Source organism: Hippocampus bargibanti, linkage group LG01, assembly GCF_051943395.1.
Source record: "Hippocampus bargibanti isolate YZ-2025 linkage group LG01, ASM5194339v1, whole genome shotgun sequence".
In the NCBI taxonomy this organism is placed as follows: Eukaryota; Metazoa; Chordata; class Actinopteri; order Syngnathiformes; family Syngnathidae; genus Hippocampus; species Hippocampus bargibanti.
The window spans coordinates 4,505,498-4,530,404 of NC_142734.1; the positions used below are offsets into that span (position 1 = coordinate 4,505,498).

General features: G+C 41.2%; 1 protein-coding gene across 3 annotated transcripts in view; it reads right to left on the reverse strand.

Annotated features, from left to right (window-relative positions):
- Positions 1-24,907, reverse strand: part of LOC148902797 (synaptotagmin-2-like) — an 81,909-nt gene that overhangs the window by 35,515 nt on the left and 21,487 nt on the right. For 2 of the 3 annotated variants that reach the window (XM_088991173.1, XM_088991154.1), the window contains exon 3: positions 13,091-13,158. The gene's annotated coding sequence lies outside the window, so the exon portion shown is untranslated. Of the gene's footprint in view, positions 1-5,326; positions 5,474-13,090; positions 13,159-24,907 lie in introns of those variants that run through there. The other variant, XM_088991163.1, reaches the window with a different exon arrangement.

A 24,907-nucleotide genomic window follows, 5' to 3' on the forward strand; every position in this document is an offset into this window, starting at 1 on the left:
TTGTTTCAATTTCATATGATTTGCAGATTGAACCTGAACTCTCCGACTCTGTTTTATACTGTTGTAATGCACTCCTGCTAAAATGGGCTCAGAACTCCCAAAGTCGCAATGGTTTCATTTCGCTAAGTTCTAATAGGATTACAGGGAAATACTGATGGCTGCATTGCTTATTTATTTATGCTTATTTTAATATTTGTGAAAAAGTATGTTACTGGTTCAGTTTGTAAATATGGATTGCTTCATAAGTACACATCGTTTCCACATTATTCTTTTCCGCTGATGGAAATGTGTAAAAAAAAGCCATGATTCTTTTTTTCTACAAAGTGATATGTACGTCAACATAATATGTCCCTTGTTCAGTGCAACGCAGTCAGCAAAGTTGCTTATGCAACCTTTCCGAGTGAGGAATCTACTTGGGCATCACACACCCACACTTCCCTCAGGATTGCAGATAAAATGTACGACGTAGACTCAGAGAACAAAAAAAAAAAAAAAAAAAACAGACAATTCACAGGAAAAGATGGTGAGCATGATTCAGCGTGGCAGCTGTGTCAACATAATGCAATTAGTTCAGGAAACCCTGCCAGTGGCTGGCACTGATCTGAGGGCAGCAGCCGAGATAAGGATGTCACAAAGGTGTCTTGCATATCACCTCACTGGAGAGCGTTCGCGGAACACCTCGCCTCGTATATCTTGCTGCGTGCTGACCCGAAGGGAGGTCCTGAGAGGCTTATTTACAAACGTGCTAGTGAAGATAAAACAATGCTTACTCTCACCTGCAGCTCAGTGTGACTGAGCTATTGTCAAGGGATGTTTTTTGAAAATGGATTTTGGGTTCGCTTGGGCTTGAATGCTCAATGAGAAGATCTTGGCATCATTTACAAGCAGTTGCCAGACATCCTCCACCTGGCCCTCAGCGCAATCCCTCTCTCTGTCCCTTGATAGGTCGATGAATCATTCTGTCACGGATGTAGTGAACCAATCTGCATGTAAGACTGTGAAGGGGGAATGCAAGGAAGCACGGCAGCATGCAAATGATCCACATGAAGAACCACAATGGGGAAAGAGTGACCAATGAAATGTCAAAGCAACTGTGACACTTTGGTGACTAATTGATCCATCCGGCCATTATCATCCAAATGCTGATCGTCAGGTATGCTGGAGTAGGCGAGTTTACCAGCCTATTGCAGGACACTGATGGAGGAACCGCCATTCATAAAAATACACTATAGGACAATTTCAAGTACAGTGCTTTTGTAACGCACAGAAATCCCGTGCAAGAATAGGGACAACTTGCAAACTCCATAAAGGAAAGCCAGGTTGCCAGGATTATAACAGTCAAGCAGCTGCAGTCATCCTCTGCACGATCGCTGAATAATCCATTCATTAAAAAGAAAAGGATGGATGCATGGCTTAAGGAGCCCGCAATGAGAAGAAAGGAGCATCAGCGCGTCAAAGCGTATGTGGAACCGTCGCGGCTTGGAATTGAAGCGTATTTACGTCGGACAGGAGCTGTGAGACAATCTCTTCGTCAATGGATGCTACAGTTTTGTGTTCGCTTTCAACATTTAGCTTGTAGCAGATGTGCATATTTCAGCATGACATCCCTGATACACTGGTGAAAAGGACACGTTGATCCTCTTCTGTTTCATCTAGAACTGCTTCATACAACAAAGAGGGTGCAGGAAGTGCTGAAGATTGAATGGATGTCCTTATCTTTGTGTTGTCATATTATTTGTTATTTAGTTTTTTGTTGTTGCCTTTACAGCGGGTCCTGTATTTTGTTTTTCTACTTCTTCCTTTCCTTTCCACTTACTTTCATCACTTTGCTGCATGTGAAATGTACATTTCTCCACTGTGAGACTAATAAAGGCTTCAATCCAAAACATCATCAGACTGCAATAAAACATTGTGTCATGATCTGGTTGGCGACCAACGGGGGGCGCTGTCGGCCCCGCCTACACCTGCACAGGTGCTGGTCGTCCCGATCAGATTGGCGACCAGCGGGTAGCGACATCAGCCCTGCCTGCAGCCTCGCAGGTGTTGGTCGTTTAATCATTGACACTTAAAAGGACACCCGGCACGATCATCCGGTGCCGGTTCATTGTTTGTTTGCTGCTTGGTTGCTGCATGCATCGTGTACGTGTTTGTTTAACCTTGGCGGGGTTTTACGTTTGGTCTTCTTTTGCTACTTTGTATTTTTTCCATTCAGATGATTTTGATGTTTTACATTTTGTTCCTGCTGACTTTAATTTAATACAATTTGTCAAATAACCTCCTACTCACTCCTGCCTGCTTTTTGGGATCTGCACCCGCCATCACCACCTTGCAAAACGTGACACATTGCAAGCTCATAGTTCAAAGAAGTATTTCCTTTTTCCATAGTCTATAAAGTTGATGGGATGGAATGTGTTTGGCCTTGAGCAGTTGCTAGGCAACCAGTAGGAACAACACACAAAATAAGTGCTTTTCCTACAAAGAAATCCAAAGTTACTTCATGTAGGCTGATTTTGTTGCAATTCTTACTTGGCTTCTTCAATTCTAATTCGAATGTCAAATGATATTACACATCTACATTTTGTGTGAAGTTGAAATATCAACCTGAAAAGGAAGCTTTTGTTTTGAAAGTTCATGAGATGCGGGGTGACATATTCACATGTTCATTCCATCCGGCAATGTTTTTGTTTACCCGCAATTTAAATTTCTAAATCGAGCAAAACTTAGGTACTCGTGAGACGAGTTGCAGAAACCCGAACACTGGAAGGCACATCCTGGCATGTTGCTGAAATATTTAATTATATCATCCAATTAATATGGAGTTGCATTTAGAATGGATTAGAATCATACATGTTAAATAACAAAGGCTATGCTCTCACAAGAATATGCTTATTTCTTAACCTAATTTTGTGAGAATAAGCCAAATATTATTCGCCCCCTCAAAATCGTCCTGAGGAAACGGATTTTCCTTTGTACTCGTGTGTTTTGTGCTGGTTACATGCATACTCCAGATGTAAAGTATTATCTACATTGTAATTAAGACATTTGATAGACTGGGATTAGTTATGTTCAGGCACCTAGATTTACGTTTATTTACTGTATTTTCCGGTGTATAAAGCACACCCAAAAGCCATTATTTTCTTCAAAAGACGACACTGTGCCTTATATTCGGGGGCGTCTTATATGTGAAGTCATATTGGGCCATAACGGGTCTCGCAACTACTGCCACCGACTCCATTTCCTTGTTAAAGAAGTATCTCGTGACCCCAGCCTCTACTGTAGTGCCTTATAATGTAGTGTGCCTCATGACCCGATTGCCCTAGTAGCTCTGGTATCACCTCATCAGCAAGACTAAGCCTACGTGGCAATGATCTAAGAAGTGTGTTGTAAGCACGATCCAAATTAAAGCTCACAGCAGCGTGGCGATTTAGTGAAGGGTTTTGCTGTTTGATAAAAATAGCTTCTTTGACTCCCCTTTCAAACCATCTATTTTCTTTAAGATTTAACCTCACTGTTGTCAAATGAGTGGTTGCTAGCTTTTAGGTGAATATGTACTGCAGATTGAGGCCTGAATAATTTAATTGAAACTGCCGACATTGCACAGTCGGGACACTAGTGACAACACCGACACGCCTTGCCAGCTAACATTCACATAGCTTGGAGATAAAACAGAAAACAACATCTGGACATTTACGTCTATGTAAGCTCACAGTCCGCCAGGAATGGTCCATCGATGAAAAGGTTCCTTCAGCCGTCATCTGTACTTCTTTGAAGGTGTCGGACGTTTCGCTCCTCATCCATAAAGCTTCATCAGCGAATTAAAATTTGCTGGTAGCTCTGACCCTATATATATATCCCTAATATCCAGAGTGACTGCCAGACCTATGCTTTGATAGGTCCTTGCTCTAAGGTTGGAGGAAGCAGAGAACTATTCCCAGAGGCTAAACTGATTAATCCGTTTAGCCAGCAAATTTTAGTTCACTGACGAAGCTTCTTAGATGAGGTCCGACACCTTCAATGAAATACAGATGACGGCTGAAGAAACCTTTTCATCGATTTGGACATGTAATTCCATGAGGGCTCAAACACACCAACAATCCAGAGAATCCAGAACATTTTAGCTAGTGCTTCTTTTGTTTTTTGTTTTAATTCATGGGGTAAGCCAAGCATTTGGGCTCCAGCTGTCCTCTCAACGGGAGTCAATTGAAAGCAGAAATAAGATTGGTGAACTTCGAAGCATCCTCATTTTTCTGGGTTTGCATGAGAGACTCGGAGCGTATTTGTCTGTGTGAGAGCCACAGGATGCGGCAGCCTGTGGTTCTCACTTAATGAGCCTGCCCGAATGTTTTACTGGCTGAGAGCTTAGCATGAAACAGCCCTCTGTTCCTTGCCACTGCAGGGGTAAACATATACTGTATACACAAACAAAAAAAAAGATCATCCTCTTTGTGATTCTTTACAATCGCTACCGGAAGTTGAGTGATCACGTGACCACTTACGATGGAATGCCTCCGATCATTTGCACACGAGACACTCTGGGGACACACCAAATGTAGGCTAAACTGTATTTAAAAGTGTTATGTCAAGAGGAAACGTAGTTACGCTGCTGTCTTTGAAGAGACTACGAAAACCGTGTACCGTTATTTGAATTACAACTGCAGACATTCCAACCTCCTCCGGGCACTCAGTAACACTACATAGTTATTTATAGCGACTGAGATTGGCATAGCAATGAATTTAAGTAAAATTCAGTCAAATCTCTTCTCACGACTGGCCTAATGTGGAATTACAAGCAGGCCAAGATAGGCTTTGTCCTTGGTCCTGTCACCTCGGTGCTGCCAGTGTTATAAGTCCCATGAAAGGCGATGAGGGGGGGTGGAAAAAAAGAGCATCCTGCAGCACTTTATGAAATCCTACCTGTCATTCTACCCTCTTCAGCACAACTGTCAGCCCTCCTGACTATGTACAAGAGCACATTCCTAGCTGTGTGTTTTGCAACATCATGGAAAATACTGTAGGGATGAATTATTTTGCTGTCAGTTCTTTTGGCTCCGTTTATGTTGTTTCTCACCGATCAAGGCAATTTAGTGAGCTGCCATAATTCTCTCGGTGCCCAGCGAAGCGTCTCTTAGCAGGACACACTCATGGGCACTGTCATCCGTCAAGATTTGGACCCCACCTCCTATCACTGGAGTAAAGTTCCCATCACATGCATGGGTAAAAAAAACTGATGGAACAAAGTAGGAAATGCAAAAATAAGACCCATCACACCCCCGACGAGCACAAAGTGTTCAAGCATGCTGAGAAGAGAGTTAAAACACACCCTTACCAGCAATGCTGTTATTCCGTAATACTGTTCCCCACCACAGGCTACCCCATTCACCAAAGAGGCACTTTGGGTTAATGATAAAACGCCTTCTAAATGTCCCCAGACCGCTCTTCCATCAGTATCAGCAACTGCAGTCCTCTATGCACTGTTTCCACTGCAACACTACTTGTTCCCCCACCCACACAGTCTTGCAACTACCCCCACCTCCGTTTCTTACAGTCCCCTCCTTCTTTCCATCTCTTTCATGGATCCCCCTACCCCCCAACCTCCTCTCCACCCATCCCCTGCACTCTCTTTCCATCCCTCCCTTCACTCGAGTGCTCGGCACTCAGCTGATTTGCAATGCTGCTCACAAGGTGCTGTATGCAGCAACTCTGCGTAGCAGTCCAGTTCATGCGGGCAGTCCAAACGCATCCTCATGCACTATAGACAGAGTGGTCGACGTCATCACTGTTCTGAGAGAGCTAATGGGGTTGTGTTGTGTTGGGGTTGGGCTAACCGGCTTAAGTAAACGAGCGGTTCAAACAAATGACACGCTGAAGATGAAACCTAGAGATAATAGGATGAAAATGATAGTCATTTGCTCTCTGCTTACCACAGCGTCCGTCGGATCCTTGCTGCCTTTATATATTTAGCGTGGAATATGTGTTTGGACACGCACCACTCCCACTGTGAGTTTCAGCGTTTCAACTTATAATCACAGTATAAATATAAGCGGGGTAAATGATGCATATAGAAACTTGTTTTTATTCAGAGGGTTTCGAATGACTAGTTCGCGTGACAGTCATTTTGTCTTTTACTCATAAAAAGAAAAGGCTTTAGAATCTGGCTTTTAACTCATTCCCTGTCAGATGATGTGCAAAAATGTGTCCACTCTAGCGCCAGGGTTTTTGTCATTATCACGCAAATTCCCAAGTTATATGGCCCTGGAGTTATCTGAGCTTGAAATGGGGCGGCTGTACAAAATACAATACAATTCATACATATTGATTTACATAGCGCTTTAACAATAGCCAAAGCTGAAACAAAACGCTAACATGGACAAAAGGCAAATGCTGCCCCCTTGTGGAAGGGGAAAAACATCGCCAGAGGTCTGACCAGCGATTTATCGGCACCCCTTGCAAGAAAAACCAAAACCTGAAACACATTCGGGAAAGATGCTCCATGTCTCACTTTTCAATTCTTGAATACATTCTGGAATGGCAGCGAATGAGTTAAGCTTGAAAATCGTAAAGCGCAACGTGCGCCATTACCAAAAGGCCATTGACAAAGCCACTTGTTTAAATGTAGGGTAGGCCATGTGACTGTATAAATCTGCTGGTTTCATGACAGGACATGACACACTCATTACATTCACACCAATGCTGAGCCAGACACTTTGGAGCCCTTTGTGTGGAAGGAACAGTATGTCACCAGGGAATTATCATTGTCCCTTAAGTGAATCATATTGCTTATTGGCCAGAAATGGCCACTCCCAACAAAAATCAATAAAATTGCAATCACTTAGAATGACAAAGCAGTGAGACATAGTGAGGTAGAGATTTGTAATATCCAAACATAATAGAGGAGCCTAATTTGTCTCGTGCGCAAAGGCGCCCCCAAAAAAAACAATACATGGATGAAAAGGTTTGTTCAGTTTCATCTGTACTTCATTGAAGGTGTCGGATGTTTCGCTTCTTATCCAAGATGCTTCGTCAGCGAAGTAAAGTCTTTCTGGTAGTTTCGGCCCTATATATATCCCTACTGTTCAGACGTGGCGGCGCCGGACTCTGCTATGATTTGTCCCTGTTCTCAGGTTGGGGGGAGCAGAGGACTACTCCCTGCGGCTACACTGATTACGTCTATTGTCCTGCCAGAGTATGAGGTCTACGACTGGCCTGATTGCCCCATTTGATCTGGTATCACCTCATCAGCATAACTAAGCCTATGTTGCCTAAGCTTCTGTTGTACGAACGATCCAAATTGAACCTCACCCCCACCATGGCGGTTTAGTGAAGGATTTTTCTGTTTTATGTGAATAGCTTCTTTTACTCCCCTTTCAAACCATCTGTTTTCTTTCGCTAAAAGTTTAACCTCATTGTCGTCAAATGAGTGGTTGCTAGCTTTTCATATCAATCCAATCATAGCAGAGTCCGGCACCGCCACGCCTGGACAGAAGAGCTATATATATATATATATATATATATATATATATATATATATATATATATATATATATATATATATATATATATATATATATATATATATATATATATATAGGTCCGAAACTACCAGAAAGACTTTAGTTCGCTGACAAATCATCTTGGATAAGAAGCGAAACATCCGACACCTTCATAGAAGTACAGATAACGGCTGAAGAAACCTTTTCATCGATGGACCACTCCTGTACGACTGAGAGCTTACACAGACGAATACAATACATATTGATTTATATAGTGCTTTAACAACAGCGCTTAATATGGACAGCTATCCTATACAGCAGTCACAGAGTCATAAAGCAGTCACAAAGTTTGCTCCCAGGTGGTATTTCCTTCAAACCTCAGTCCTCTACCAGAGGCCAGGGACCTTGAGGGTTCTGCACCGGATCTACACCATTCCCAGTGTTCCACTCTTCTGCATGGAGACGTCAGATGTTGTTCCTGATATCAGATGGAGCCATCCACCCAGCTTGGGGGTGAATCCTCCCAGCCCCCCCAAGCACAACTGACACCACTGTTGCCTATATCTTCCACATTTTCTCTACTCCAATTGAGATGCTGCGGTGTGACCAAGAACAGGCAGTTCATGCTTGAAAAGCCGACCATATGATGCAGTTGAAGCAATTCTAAAATAAAACAGCAAAATGCCCCCACAGGGAAGTATAAAGACTCACACCAATTATTGCAAATGCTTGATGGTGGGTGAGTCAGATATTGCTGCCAAGGGTAGTGCAACCCATTTTGTTACATTTTTGGTCCCATTCTTTTTATTTTGGTACAGGTTCGTGTGAATATATATATAGTCGATTGACATTTCGAAAGTGCATTTTTTATTTCCTTGGTTTGCCTTTGTGTGACATTAAATTTGGTTTGATGAAATGAAACCTCCGCATGTGATGAATATGCAAAGAACACAGAGATCAAGAAGGGGGCAAATACATCACGGCAGTGTACAGACGCTCCCCGACTTATGAACATTTGAGTTACAAACAACTGTCTATATGAACATTTTTGTGGGTATGTGGAAAAATGAGATGCTGGAAGTTAGATTTTGTATTGTGCGTCTTTTTCCGGCGGAGCCAGCTTGCGATTGGCTGCGTACGGTGCTCCACCAAGGCTGACCAATCAGCGCCCGGCTATACAGAAGTGTTGGCAACGAGTTCAGGCCCCGATCCGCCGAGCTCGCTTACGATTGGCTGCGTAGAGTATGTGGGTGGAGAGGGAATCCCTCTTCCCAGTTGATGCTCCAGGAGGACGTGATGCATAACGAAATGCAACTTCAGTAATGGCTTACTGAAGACCCACGGATATATGTCATCGTACTCTAGTAGGTGTGAATTTATTTTACGACTATTAAAGCGTCTGTGTTTTATACTTCCCCGTACAATGTTTGCCTTAAATATACATTCCATACAAAATATAGTTCTGAAGCAACTTACGAACAAATTCACCTTACTAACGACTGCTCGGAAGGTATCTCGTTCGTAAGGTGGGGAGCGTCTATATACCAAAGTATATTCAAATTGACTTTGTAAAAAATGGGAGCAAAAGCAATCTTGCAACATGTACATTTTTGTTGAGAATGAGAGTGAGGTCATTGGTTGTTTGAGTTTGTGTACTTGCCTATCAACAGAAAAATAGTTTACACCTTTATAGCCTGAACACAAGTCTTTGCAGGAAAGATGATATTGATCCCAGGGTAGGCTGGGTAAACCCAAGTGGATTTGCAGCAAGACATTTCCCAGGAGACATAACCCTAACTCAAAGACTGATAGCAATACAGTATTGCACTGGTACGTCATGACCAGTATTAACGGTCTCGCGATCGATCTGTATCATCGGTTTAGTCCGCTACAAAAAGAGAATAATCTTATCATCACCAGTGTAATGTTATTGTGTGAACAAACTGAAATACATGCCGAACTATGCGGCCCAAGCCTCCAAAGGTTCAGAGTAAGATAGAATACATATTTTACATGGCATATATGTTGAAAAGACAAATCACGTGGAACTCACATTAAATGTGAGCTGCTATAATGCCGTGACATTTTCCCATGTTACAAACATTACATGCATATCATAAGCTTCACCCGTGATGTCTTTGTACAGGTTGAAAGGGTGCTTATGGCGCATAAACCTTCAAAAAATAAATTGAAAATAGAATAGAGTGGGAGGACTGACAGAGTAAATAGATTATTTGTGTTGTGATAAAATGCACAGAGAAGACATGCCAAGACGGATGGACGAGGGAATATACAGTTATCGAGTCAACTCTCAAGATTGATTCTTCAAATATGAATCAGTGGAGCATTGTTGCAGCTGCAAATCTTCTGTCAATGCTATACTTGGGAACGTGAGCCAGATATCAACAGTGGATTAGATGTGGCTTCTCTGCATGTGCTGGTGCTAAAGATGTGAGAAGGTGCAAGAATGTGATACTTTATTTGGTTGTGATGATTTTTTTCCTGTGAGATAGTGAGTGAGTGGAAAACCTATTTGCTATGGAATTTTGTTTTCCAGAATATACTTCCTCACTGTAGGTATTCTTAAGACTGATTTTTGATACTGCGAAAACGCAGTGACGGGTCAGGCATGTCACGATGTGTAATATCAATCGTCTCCGTCTCTCTCTCACTCCTCACACCACTGCTATCCTTATCCACAGTCTCGTCACCTCTTGTATCGATTATTGTAACTCACTTCTTTTCCGGGTCAATCAAAAATGTCTCCATAAACTCCAACTAGTCCACAATTCCTCAGCCCGGATCATCACTACAACCCCCTCCTTTCACCACATCATTCCTGTCCTCAAGCAGTTCCGCTGGCTCCCTGTTAAACTTCGTATTGAATTCAAGATACAGTAAAGTCTCGTTATATCGATATTCAAGGGAGTCCGAAAAAATATCGATATAGCCGGGACTATCGATATATCCGACCCTGTTTGCATGTAATTTTCTCCTTGCGTGCATAGAAATAGTATCGATATAACCGGGACTATCGATATATCCGATATCGATATAACGAGACTTTACTGTACTTCTGTTTACATTTAAAGCCATCCATAACCTTGCCCCCCCCATCTGTCTGACCTACTTCAAATTTCTGTTCCCTCTCGGGCCATCCTCCCGCCACCTCTGTATTCCCTCTGCCCGTCTCAGAACGATGGGGTGCAGAGCTTTCAGCCGCTCTGCTCCCAAACTCACTTCCACCCAATATCCGTAATATTGACTCCCTTCCTACTTTCAAATCCCACCTCAAAACCCACCTGTTTAAACTTGCTTTCATTGTCTAGTTTAATCTGCTGTTTTATTATTTATCATTTTATTCATGGTTTTATTGTTTTATGTATTGTTGTTTTATTGTAAGGTGTCCTTGGGTGTTCAGAAAGGCGCTTGTAAATTAAATGTATTATTATTATTGTTAGTAGTAGTAGTAGTAGTAGTAGTAGTAGTAGTAGTAGTAGTAGTAGTAGTAGTATTCCTAGGCCTTCAGTGGTGCTATGTCTGAATCAATCCACAGCTGCCACTGTGAAAAGGTGTGGTGTGATTTACTACATGTAGAGGGTACAGTTAGCCAGGAAATAACAAAATATAATTAATATTAGTCTGTGATCCAAATATTTTTTAGGCCAGCAGGGAAAGCTTTGCAGGGCTTGACGGTCCGCCACTGCAAAAACTGAAAATGTAGACAAACACACTCCAAAGCACAGACCGATGTGTTTAACTTAAGGAAAATTGTAATTGTTTGTATCCAATTTTATTGTGTCTTCATTTCAACACATGCTGTCATTGTTTTCATATTCCCCAGGAGGAGGGTGCCCTACTGAGAGGTGTGCTGTCCCTAAAATATGGTTTGCGGAAAAATGTCAAAATTTCAATCAAGCTACAGCTCAGAAGTTAAAAATTAGGATACTAGTATGTCATTTAAATTCCTTTTTTTTTAAATACTGACATGGTTCCTTGTCCACACTGCAGAATAGGTCGAATGAATTATGCACCGACCGCTACAGTATCGACAGAAACAGGTCCCAAATGTGCTCAACATTCTAACCAAGAGCACCCCTAAGGCATGCAAACTCATTCACTGGAAGAAGCCAAGATCAATGTAAACATGAGCAAAAAGACACAGTGGACTGAAACATGGTGATCAACTATCGTAGCCGTGCTAATTTAAGAGTCCATCCGTCCTTGGCTTGTATTTCCCCTTGTAATTCCATCACTCATGGAAATGGCTTTAATTTATTTATTTATTTGCCCATACGACTATTATTCAGTAATATTAATTTGTTGATATTGCTGAAGTCAAGTCATGGAAACTTGTTGATGTTATGTAACGCAAAGCAGTTATCGCCATAGCCTCAAAATCTGCATATTAGTCAAATCTTACAGCTATTATTATTACAGTAAAGTCTCGTTATATCGATATCGGATATATCGATAGTCCCGGTTATATCGATACTATTTCTATGCACGCACGGAGAAAATTACATGAAAACAGGGTCGGATATATCGATAGTCCCGGTTATATCGATATTTTTTCGGACTCCCTTGAATATCGATATAACGAGACTTTACTGTATTATTATTAGCTATCTGGCTAGCGAGCTAGCTATGTAGCTGGCTATTTATTAGCTATATGGCTATTTAGCTAATTAGCTAACTGTCTAGCTGGCTATCTATTCGCTATCTGTCAGCTAGCTGGCTAGCTTTCTATCTATTTGAGTTACTTCCGGGTTGAGTGAACGAACGCTGACACATCTCAACCGCAGAAAAAAACGATCCTGTGACTGTAAAGTGACCTTGAGGGTTTTGAAAGGTGCTTAGAAATGAAATGGATTATTATTATTATTATTATTATTATTATTATTATTATTATTATTATTATTATTATTATTATTATTATTATTATTATTATGTTTAGGGCACAGTTTCCCTGTGGTATACATGACAATAGCAGATTAAGGATTTAGATTGCATCGGTGCATATGAAAATGGAGAATGGAAGAAGGTCAAAAGCTGTCATGGGAAACCATTGCTCACTTCCATCTGTGAATCAGCTCTGTACACCCAAGGGCATCACAAATGAATCTATTGGGTGTATAAATAGATACTTCACAAGAAAAGAGTGTCAAGGGGTGAACAAAAGTCAATAGAATCCTTTTATTTTCATTGAGGCACATTCAGTGTGTCACAATGATGTATATTTGTTGAAAGGATAACACACAACCATGGTGAGTTAGCCACCTGGGCCGTGCTTTCTATGGACACTCACTAAAGCCTGAAAGGCAGGCCAGGTCTTGGCAATGACCAATATGAATGATATCCTTTCCGCAAAGGATGGAGGCTGCTAACAATATGCAGTGATGTGTTCCCTCATAAAGAGGACGGTCACAGCAATGACACTGGACTGCAATGATGAGGTGAAGAATATCCCCCTTTATCCCCCTCACAATACTTCTCTTGCAACCTTTAAATTTGCATGTCTCACAGTGGTCTCCAAAGAGTGTGCGCACAGAGGTTCCATGCGGTCGGGCACACAAGGATCTGTGTTATAGGACACTTACAGCCAAATGTTGAATCTTGAAGGAGTGGCCGGAGGTCACAGTGTAGAAAAAACTGCCAGTCTGATATCCTGCAAAGGAAAGGAATGTGTGAAATCAAACAAGCACATTGACATTGAACTAAAAAGAGCAGCTTTATGTGAAAATTTACAGAGCCTATAAGCATGCAAAGATATCACTCAAATGTCTTTCGATTTGTCACACACAGACAAAGTTTAGGGACACCTAAATTGGTTTAAAATTTACTGTTGACCTGTGCGATCAATATTTTTATAAGAAACAAGATCATGAAATATTTTATGCTATGTGAAGTGAATGTATCTGTGGTATCAGAATCAGAATCAGAATCAGAATACCTTTATTCGTCCCGCAATGGGGAAATTTGCAGTCCACAGCAGCAATTGAAGAGGGATGGGGTTGGGGTGGGAGTGAAAGGATAGAAAACAAGATATTCTAAGCATAACAAAATAAAAATGTCAACTGTATACTGTGCAAATGTAGATGTGCAAAAACCGTTCTATAAACAAGACTGTACATAGTGCAGAATCAAGAGATGCATTTAGATATATTGCAACAACCCATATTTACAAGTGTCCAGTTTTTTTTTTTTTTTTTTTTATTACAATACAATACAATACAGCCTAATTTATATAGCGCTTTCACAACAGCTGCAGCTGTAGCAAAGCGCTTCACATAATAGTCAACACAAAGCAAAATAATAAACATCGCAAATTGGTCGCAAATTGAAACATGACACAATTTACTGATAAAGTCATCCAAATGTTAGCAAAAAATGGGAGCTAAATATTGGTTGCTGCTCTGTCACCTTTAAAAAATCAAAAAACAAAACAATGACTCACAACGTTGTGGACTGCAATCAATTCTGATGCTTCTCCGCAGTTAGTCAATTGATTTCATGTTAATGCAATCTCATCAACTTCAGTGTAACTCGCATAGTCACAATTTGGCATTTGCGGATTCCCATTTTCACAGAATTTGTTCTAACACATTGATGAAAAAGTTTGAACGCAGATAAAAATAATCAAAGGAAGCTGAAAGACAATTTGGAATTATTTAATAAGAATTCATGGACAAAATATAATTAACATCAGTCTGTGATTCAGATACAGTCATACGGCTTACGAACGCTTTAGCTCATGAACTTTTTGGCTTACAAACATTAAATTTGGGAGAATACAATCAAACCAGACCACAGCACTCTGCGCCACGATGGCTGGCGGACTAGTTTTCGTCACCACTGTTCTTTGAGTGCAGACATGGTTTGTTATCGAGTGGAGTACTTTTGCTATTATGGGACAGAAAAAGACCCCACCACAGGCTAGTGTTAAACTGAAGAGGACACAAAAGAAAATTACGGTCGACCAGAAGAAGGAGATCGTCGAAAAACACAAACGAGGTGTGTGTTTGTGTGACTTAGCGTGCCAGTACAAGTAAGTCGACCATGGCTACGTGTGGCTAAGGGTGTTTCTGCGTTGTCTAAGCAACGGTCTCAGGCAATAGAAGAGGTTGAAAAACTTCTGTTGTTTTGGATTAACGTAAAGAAGCTAGCGAGGGACTGTGTGAGTGAGGGTATTATCGCCGAGAAAGCACGGCAACGTCACTCGGATATAATCAAGAGGCAACTACATCAACAACCATAACAAAGGTAAATACAATGACTTCATTATACAGTACAGTTTATTTATTTAATTACAATACAATAGCACATTTATTATGCATAAACTAACATATATTTTGTGTAGTTTTAAGGCTTTTTAAGTAGAAAATTATGTTTTATGGGGACCTGGGAACGGATTATTCTCATTTTTAATGGTTTCTTATGGGAAATAAATGTTTGGCAGACAAACTTGTCGCCTAACACGCACTTTTTGGGAACCAATTAAGTTTGTAAGCCGAGGTATCACTGTATTTTGAGGCCAGCAGAGAAGACCTTGCACACCCTGACGGTCCGCCACTGCCAAAAGGTTGCACAGAAAAGTGCTCACATTAATGACACACCAGAGGAACATTTACTACATTTTGTAAACATACTGTATTTTAAACTGGATGAGCGGTAGTTTTGTTCATATTTCAGCAACTGTCGCTCACCAGATAACTATATCACACGTCATGTCTTGCATGATAGCAACAGCATGATGTCAAAGTGGCCAGAGGCTATCTCCAGTGTTCTTAAATGTGATTGCTTGTAACTGTTGGCTGCCACGAGAGGAAATAATGTTTTATGATGAGCCCCATTCCGCTGTGCCTCTGCAGACCCTTGACAATATTTTTTTATGTTGGTAAACCATCAATTTCATGACTCACTGGGCTTAATTGTTTCATTGTAATTGTCACTTGAAATACATCCAAGGCAGTGGATAAGTAAGTTCAATCTGTGCATGCCAAGACAAAGGATCAGTCTGAACGATTGAAAACAACTAATTGCCTGAAATATGTTTATCTGTTTCATTGGCTGTGTTTCTTTGTCTGATACAAAATGGTTTCACGGACAACTGCAAATGCATAACTGGTCCCAAAAATAAAAGCAATAAAGAAAATGGCCATCCCCGGAGAACATTAAAGTACGGTACACTGAAAATGAAAACAAAATGTTGCACTGATCCCTACTTTTAAGTAGGCGTATAGTCTAATTGAGAAAATATACTTGGATTCAGATTACAGTAAAGTCTCGTTATATCGATATTCAAGGGAGTCCGAAAAAATATCGATATAACCGGGACTATCGATATATCCGACCCTGTTTGCATGTAATTTTCTCCGTGCGTGCATAAAAATAGTATCGATATAACCGGGACTATCGATATATCCGATATCGATATAACGAGACTTTACTGTATTTTATTTTTCATGGCCACTTGACGCCATATAATTGAGTAGATTCAATCCCATTTTTGTTTCAGTACAGTGATACCTCCACTGACGAACTTTTCGCCTCACGAACATTACTTTCGCGAGCATATCATCTCAGCTGACGAACTACTTTTCGGTGGACGAACCAAACCACACGGTCGAACAGCGCCATTGTGGCTGGCAGACTAGTTTTCGTCACCCCCTTTCTTTGAGTGAGGACGTGGTTTGTTATCGAGTGTACTTTTGCTATTATGGGACCGAAAAAGACCCCACAACACTACTAAAAGACACTAAGGAAAATTATGGTCGAGCAGAAGACGGAGATCATCGAAAAACACGAACGAGGTGTGCATTTGTGTGACTTAGCGTCCCAGTACCAGTACGCTATGTCGATCATTGCTACCATCCTAAAGAACAATGAAGCTATTAAGGGTGCATGTGTGGATAAGGGTGTTTCTGTGTTGTCTAAGCAACGGTCACAGGCAATAGAAGAGGTTGAAAAACTTTTGTTGATTTGGATTAACAACAAGCGGCTAGCAGGGGATAGTGTGAGTAAGGGTATTATCACCGAGAAAGCACGGCAACTTCACTCGGATATCATCAAGAGGCAACCTGGAAGTTCATCACCCATTCCATCAAGCCATCAACTACCATCACAAAGGCAAATAAAACAACTTTATTATACAGGACAGTTTATTTCTTGTATTACAATACAATAACACATTTATTATGAATAAAATAAGGTATATTTTGTGTAGTTTTAAAGCTTATCTAGTAGAAAATTCAGTTTTATGGGGACCTGGGAACGGATTATTCTCATTTTAAGGGTTTCTTATGGGAAATAAATGTTCGGAAGACAAACCCTTCGCCTCACACACACTTTCTGTTCTGTTCGTGAGCCGAGTTATCTGTAAAAATATTGAAAAAAAAACTGTTTACATATTGTAAATAGCACAGCCACCTTATGTTGAGTCAATACAGTTACATATATCAAATATGCTTTTTATACAGTATTTTTATACTTTGCACTATGTCCAGTTCTTTTTATTTAAACTTTTTTAGTGCAGTTTTACATTTATCTTTTGCACCCCCTGTGACCCATTTCTATTTTGTTGCTGCAAATGTCCCCATTGTGGGACTTCAGGCTTTCTAATTCTGAAGATTTTTTTACCCCAAGTTTTACTTTTTATGTGTTTGGACTATCATTGTTTAGTTCAGTGGGTTTTCGGGTTACCAACTTTGGTTTTCTTGGCTTTTTGTCACCAGAGATTTCTCTTTATTGGTCTTTGGCTTTTCTCGAACTATTTTTGTCGCCATTTATCTGAGGCTGTCTTTCTAGGATATAGTGTCCTTGTCAAAAAATGAAATGAGAAATGGACAGTTCAAAGTGTAATCAAGAAAGAGTGAACGAGAACAACACAAGATGGAGGCAAATTAGCTTCAGGCAGAATTGCAGCCGCATGATAACTTCACTGTGATCACCGGGGCTTGTGGAAGAAAAACTACACAACAATCTATTTATAGAGCTTGAGTGCAATAGAGAGAAGCGAGCAGAAGGCACTGTCGTTTGATATTGCGGCATCTTCTCTGATAGTGGACACAAGTCGCAATAGTCTGCGAGGAGATAAAATGACAGTAGAGACAAAAGGTAATGATCCTCGGGGGATCCTGCTGAGGCTGATAGCGATCTTGAAAATACTAAACACAGTTCCAATGGACAGTTTTTTTTTTTTGTCCACGCAGGTTATGAAAAATAACACCACCATACGGACTACAGAAAGGTGTGGCTCCTACATGGAAAATACCCACAGTCGTTTGTATCCATCTGACCATCAGCTGTGACAGCAGTTTTACATTGCAACACCCCTTAACCCATTCGCTGCTATCCCCGAATTTGTTCGGGTTTTGTTTTTTCTTGCGGGGGTGCAGATAAAGTGCTGGTCAGACCTCTGGCAATGTTTATTTCCCTTCCATAAGGGGGTAGCATGTCCCTTTTTTCCATGTTATTGATTTGTTCTAGCTTCAGCTGTTGTTAACACACTATATAATGCACTATATAAACCAATATGTATGTATTGCATTGTATTTTGGACAGGTGCCCTCATTTCAAAATCATATAACTCCAGACCCATCTAACTTAGGAATTAACTTTTTTTCTGATGAAAGAAGAGAGTCTAAGGTTTCTTACGCTGATTTGAATGTACTTCCGCACTTGTATGACGTTTACACATAAAGTACTCTGGCTTTGGCTCGGTGGATAGCAGTAACCCATCGACTACTTATTCTGCATTTTTAATGCAATTTTATGATAGTTAAAATGATGCAAAATTTAGTGTGAATATCAACTCAGAGTTTCATTCCAAGGCCCTGGATGCTGTAAGTCAGTTACTGCCATTCTCAAATTTATTGGTCAGACCCCTGGCAATGTTTTTATGTCTTACGAGGGGGGCAGCATTTGACCTTTGTACAGCAGCCCCCATTTCAAGCTCTGATAACCCGAGACCCATATAATTTCGGAATTATTGTTATTTTTTTTACAAAAGAAGACCGTCAAAGGTTTCCTAACGCTGTATTGAATGTTTATGCAGTCCTACAACTCAATAGACTGTGTGTCCTGGAATTTGAGTGAAAGTGACAAAAAACCTTGGCACTGGAGGATACACTGTTACAACGTCTGGCAGTGGGTGAGTTAAAATGAGAATGAGTGATGCGTATTTTTCTAATCAAAATGCGAAACAAAAAAGGGGATTTTCAAATCCCCCCCTCCCAAGTTCAATTACCATGAACAAAACGCCACCAATTTTATATTTGTTCGGGTATACTAATAAACCGATTTAACAAAATGAGGAAGACACAAGCACCTCGCAAATCACCTGATGTGGACAAATACAAGGTCAAAAGAATGCCCTAGAAGATGGTAAATTGGCTTCATGACAGGTTCTGATTTGGTGATTCGGAGATACAAGCAGGTGAAATGGAATTGCTCGGTTGGCATAATTGGATCGTTCCCTTACCTATTTATGCTGCCAAAAGCCTGAGCAATTTACTGGAGAAACCAAATGAAATTTAATGGAGGCTCTTGATCGCCATTACGAGTGCCTGTGTGAACCACTCCAAATGAACACTGCAGAGCTAAAGCGCAAGGTCAGGACAGGTAGGTGTAAAACAACTCATCCATGTATAAAATCCTTGTTGATTAATCATTAAAGCGTGTCTGGTCGAGAAGATATCATGTCATTTTCCAATAATCCAAAACATCAGTCTCCTAATCTTCGGTGGTTTGTAGGTCAGCCGGTGATAAATGCTCTGTGCATTTTTATTTCAGGTATCAGAGAGAGCAGCTTAGTCATTGCCTCGGCATTGCCAGATCAACTGCCCACAACCGCCGGGCCTTGGACTGAACAAAAACAGTCTTGACCGTCGGAGTCTGAGAGCAGTTTTATTTGGTCCTCGGTACAGATGTCAAAACGCTCATCTCGGTCACATGATATGATCTGAAAATGTGTTCATAGGCCAGAAAAATAAACATCTTTGGAAAGATGTAGAATATTTTTCAATGTATAAAGTTTTCCAAATATAAGGCACACCTCATTATAAGGCGCTACAGTAGATACTGAGGTAACGTCATACATCTTCTACATGGGGAAATGGAGTCAGTGGCTTCTGACAGTAGTTACGAGACCTGTTGTTACTCAATCTTACTTCACATATAATGCACACTTGCCTCTAAGGCTGATAGAGATTATACAGAATAAGAAATTATCATATTTAAACGTTCCATGCTTAGCTGGCCAACCAAACAAAAGGCGCAGATGGCCTGAGGTCAATCTAAGTTGAACAGACACAGCAAGTTAAACTGTCATCGTCATCTAGGAGATCTGGTCTTGGACAGAATTGAGGACTTGGGAAACTCCTTTATCACCGGAGCAATCTACGACTTGAAACTCCTTCACAGGAAGAGCTCATTAGCCAGGATACAAATTTATCAGTTCATGGAAAAGACAATGTTTTATTGCTTACAGCTGTTCGTGCTTAGAACGCCCAGGGGTGTGGTATTCTAATGAAGAAAACTAATGTTTTACTAATGTATCACTTAAATTGTCATATCCTCTCAGTAAATAGCTGGCAAGAGGGCTGCAGAAGTCGGGCGTCTGTCATGAATGGCTACGTCTCCTGTCGGCAGTAAAGACAATCTTTCTGGGTTCGAGTCTTTGTTCACAGTGTCCGATCGAACATCTCTGACAAAGGCACAAGGTCATCGTTTGAAGAAAATCAAGGTTTTTGGGTACCTCTTGTACACTGGACAATACGGTAAAATACGGTAAAAAGAAGATGGGACTGGGTCATGGAAGACAAACAAGCACCACTAATTACAACTACTCGTCCTATTGGTGAGCTCGTTTATTTTTCTTGTTGTTTTTATTTGTTTCTATGTCAATGGGTTTATCAGACTGATAAACCAGCCCTGTTTGGAGATGGGTTAGCGCAAATGTCACATGTGACATGACTGAGGAGCAGGGGTGTCAAACTCATTTTTGCTGCAGGCCACACTGCAGTTACGGTTTTCCTTGGAGGCCCGTTATGACAAACACAGCGCACAACAAATTGAAGGATTAAAATCAGAAGTCAAGAATAATGACTGTTTTTGTTGATTATGTGTGACAGCTTGACATTTTGGTTCCGACTTTAGCCAGCGTTGTGGAATTTGACATGCTTGATTTGCTTTCGCTGGCTGCAGAAAATGATGTAATGGGCCAGATCTGGTCCCCGGGCCTTGACTTTGACACCTGTGCTGTCGATTGTTAATCATGAATCGATCCACTATTTCAGTGGCGTACTTTTTCATTGCCCCACATTTTTTACATGAGTCGGAGCACAAAAATGACTCCAAAAGTAACATTATTTCACTTTTGATTTATTCAATACCTAAAGATCTTTCTTTCCTCCAGTAACTGCAGGCCATTTACTGACCTGATGGCACCTGAAAATACCCATCCATCTATTCATTTTCTGATCTGCTTTATCCTTCGAAAGGTCACGAGGGTGCTGGATCCTATCCCAGCAGTTTTTGGGCAGTAGGCAGGGAGCACCCTGAACCAATTACCAGCTAATCACAGGGAAAACAGAGATAAACAACAATCCGTGCCCAAACTTAGGGGCAATTTAGAGCATAGGTGTCAAAATCAAGGCCCGCGGGCCTAATCTGGCCCGCCACATCATTTTATTCGGCCTACGAAAGCAAATCAAGCATGTCAAGTGTCATGACGCTTGCTAAAGTCCGAACCAAAATTTCAAATTCTCCCATGTAAACCACAATAACATTCATTACTCTTGACTTCAGATTTGAAAACTAGTTATTCATTCATTTGCTGTGCATTCTGTATGTAATATGTGGAGGAGACTAAACATTCTAATGGTTTCCCCAAATTCATAACAACCCTCGAGAAAAAACCGTAACTACAATGTGATCCGCGGCTTTGACACCCCTGATTTACAGTGTTCCGTCAACCTGCCATGCATGTTATTCGAATGTGGGAGGAAACCAAAGTACCCGGAGAAAAGCCACGCAGAACATGTAAATTCCACAGAGGAAGCCCTCGGGTGGAATCAAACCTTACATTCTTTTTCCCGCATGGTTTCTTAAAGACGACTTTTCAGTCACTGTGCTCCAAATGACGGACGGACGTGGCCACTCCATTCGTCACCAATATTCCTATTACAGTGATATCTCATCTTACAAACACTTTAGCTCATGATCTTTTCGCCGCACAAACATTAAATTTGTGAGCCTATAGTCTTGGCTGACGAACTAGTTATATTTTGTGTCGTTTTAAGGCTTTTATGGGGACAGGGGAACTGATTATTCTCATTTTAATGGTTTCTTATGTGAAATAAATGTTTGGAAGACAAACTTTTCACCTTACACACACTGTCTGGGAAGCAATTAAGTTTATAAGCTGAGGTATCACTGTATTTGCATTACTTGAGACACCCGGGACCCTGTGTTGTCTTTTTCTCTATCTTTGGTTATGTCTACTTCTGTCTCCATGACAAGTTTTTCCCACTCAAGCAGGGAAAGGGATTTGTGGGGGGAGGAGAAAGAAAAGAGCACTAAAATTAGTGGGTCTCGTTGAGTTGAATCAGGTGCCGTGCATCCTCTGCGGCGTTACAGATGAGCAGAAGGAAATGTGTGAGAGTGGGTGCTCCTCAAATGGGAGGGATGCGGCCCAAATGTAATCTCTCTATGGACGATGATTGGTTAGTGTGGAAAAAAAAAGGAAAGCGCCTGCTGAAATCCCACTGGCAATGCTGCAATGCAGGGGTTTACCCCGAAGCCGAGAGGCAGGGGAGCACATTTAAGAAAGAGCCCTGTGTTAACGTGCACATTTTGCACACACATAAAGATAGACACATTTGAGCACAGATACAAAAACTATTTGCCCTGCGATGGCTGTTGAAATTCAATATCCGTCTAAAAATTAGTCCTCATGGAACCAAACCACGACTTTTGCACGATTTAACATGAAAACCGTAAACAAAGACAACAGAAATGGGAAAATATGAAGACGACAACTTCTCTTATTGTTAATGTGTACAGCCTCCCAGAGTGTCGTGTGTGAGCTAAAGAGCATCATTGTAGTTGCCAACATGACAGATTGTTGACTGTGGCAGTCTTTTACAGTCAGCACAAGCCAGCAATTGATGACATGTTTTTAACACATTGATATGCACAGTACTGGAACAAGAGATAAAAAGTGCACTTGTATGACTTTTACACATAAAGTACTGTGGCTTTGGTTCTGTGGATCGCAGTCAAATTTATGATAGTTAAAATGATGCAATATAGTGATATCTTGGTTTACGAACCCCTTGGCTTACGAACTTTTTGATTTACGAACATTACATTTATGATAAATTTTACCTTGGCATACGAACTTTACCTTGGCATACAAACGTTTTTTTTTTTTTACACGGAACTGCCTCAATGAGTGATGTGTCGTTCGCGAACGAGCCCGTACTTCTAACAACAAAATGGCAGCTGACTGTTTTTGTCCTCTATTCCTCGCCCCCAGTCTTTGGTTAAAGCCACGTGATTGGTCAAGAATGCAGCAGTGAGGGGGGTGGTTTAAACATTAAAGAGACAGGCAGACAACAGTAAGAGAGTTTCAACTTTGATGGTTCAACGACACAGTGTAGACTGCAAGGTTAAAATATCTCATCAATCAGGCTCCACAAACAACCCGCACAAGACATCTTTACACTTGATGCAAAAACGATCAACCCAGCTAAACAGAACACAATTGATGAGGAACTAGATAAAATTATCACAGAGAAAGCACCTCCAAGGGATCATTCCTCAAGATGGTTAAAGAAGAAGGTTACATTCCTCGTCAAGTGCTTAATCCTGATGAAACCGGCCACTCCATTCCATCAAGCCATCAACGACCATCACAAAGGTAAATAAAACGACTTCATTATACAGTACAGTTTATTTCTTTAATTAGATGCAATTACATTATATTACAGATCAATGTAACTCAATTTGGAAAATTTAAACACACATTGTATCGCGACAGCTGATCAGTGTTGAGAAAGAGTGAAGGAAACGTGCAGGATAAGGTACTCTTAGTTTGTAGGCCGCATCTTTACAAACGGGCGCTTTGCACCGTTGTGGGTGTGAACACAACCAGCTTGATTTGCAGCATTTGGAAGCTACTCATCTCATTAACTTAGCACACACACACACACACACACACACACACACACACACACACACACACACACACACACACACACACACACACACACACACAAAACAGTCTTTCACATGGCGAAAGTAGAAATGGATTTGCTGGAGGCCATGCAGCAGGCAAAAAGCGTTCATGAGGAACGGCAAGCAGACCTCCACAGGCGAGTGAGTTCAAGTAGGCTAGGGCAATCACAGATCACCTCTGTCAAGTGGTCACTCAGAGACTGCCATCCACCGTGACATTACATGTCAATGTGCTAGCTGTGTCACAGCCAGAGGGGTGATTTTAAAACACTGAAAAGATAATGATGCGAACAATAATGATACATTGAATGAATTGATTTCAACGCTAAATTACAGGGGTTTCGGAACAATATTTATGGAACACGACCATCCATCATGCATATCCACGGCGCTCCAAATCTGTCTGCCCCGTACTTTGATCAAATTCACCAACATTGCATAACGCAATCCGTGCCAATTCTTCAACATGGCTCCAGCAGGTTTAGTCTACTTTCAACCAGCACATTGTCAGGTTGTGTCATCGGAAATGCCTTCGGTATGCCAGAAGGACCAGAAAGCCATCTGCCAAATTCGCTAACAAGCCAAAGGGGGGGTTGAACCGGCACGCATTTTCCTGTTTTTACACCTAAATGAATCTGCTTTGTCAATAAATACACAGCATAGCCATACCCATCCATCGTCAGAGCATTTTATTCTCACGAAATTTGCTGGCATCCTGGAGCGTGTCCCAACTGTTTTTTAAAGTAGTCAGCAAAGCACACAGTGCCTTGATTGGCTTCCAGTCACAGGGCCCACATTGATAAACAACCATCCACAGTCATAATCACACCCTTTCCCCCCGGACAATTTTGAGCAATCCAACAATATACAGTGATACCTCAGCTTACGAACGCTTTAGCTCACGAACTTTTTGCCTCATGAACATTAAATTCGCGAGCATATAGTCTTGGCTGACAAACTAGTTTTCGGTGAAAGAACCAAACCACACGGAGCGCCACGGTGGCTGGCGGACGAGTTTTCGGCGGAAGAACACCAAACCACACGGTCGAGCAGCGCCACGGTGGCTGGCGGACTAGTTTTCGTCACCCCCTTTCTTTGAGTGTGGACGTGGTTTGTTATCGAGTGTAGTACTTTTGCTATTATGGGACCGAAAAAGACCCCACAACAAGCTAGTG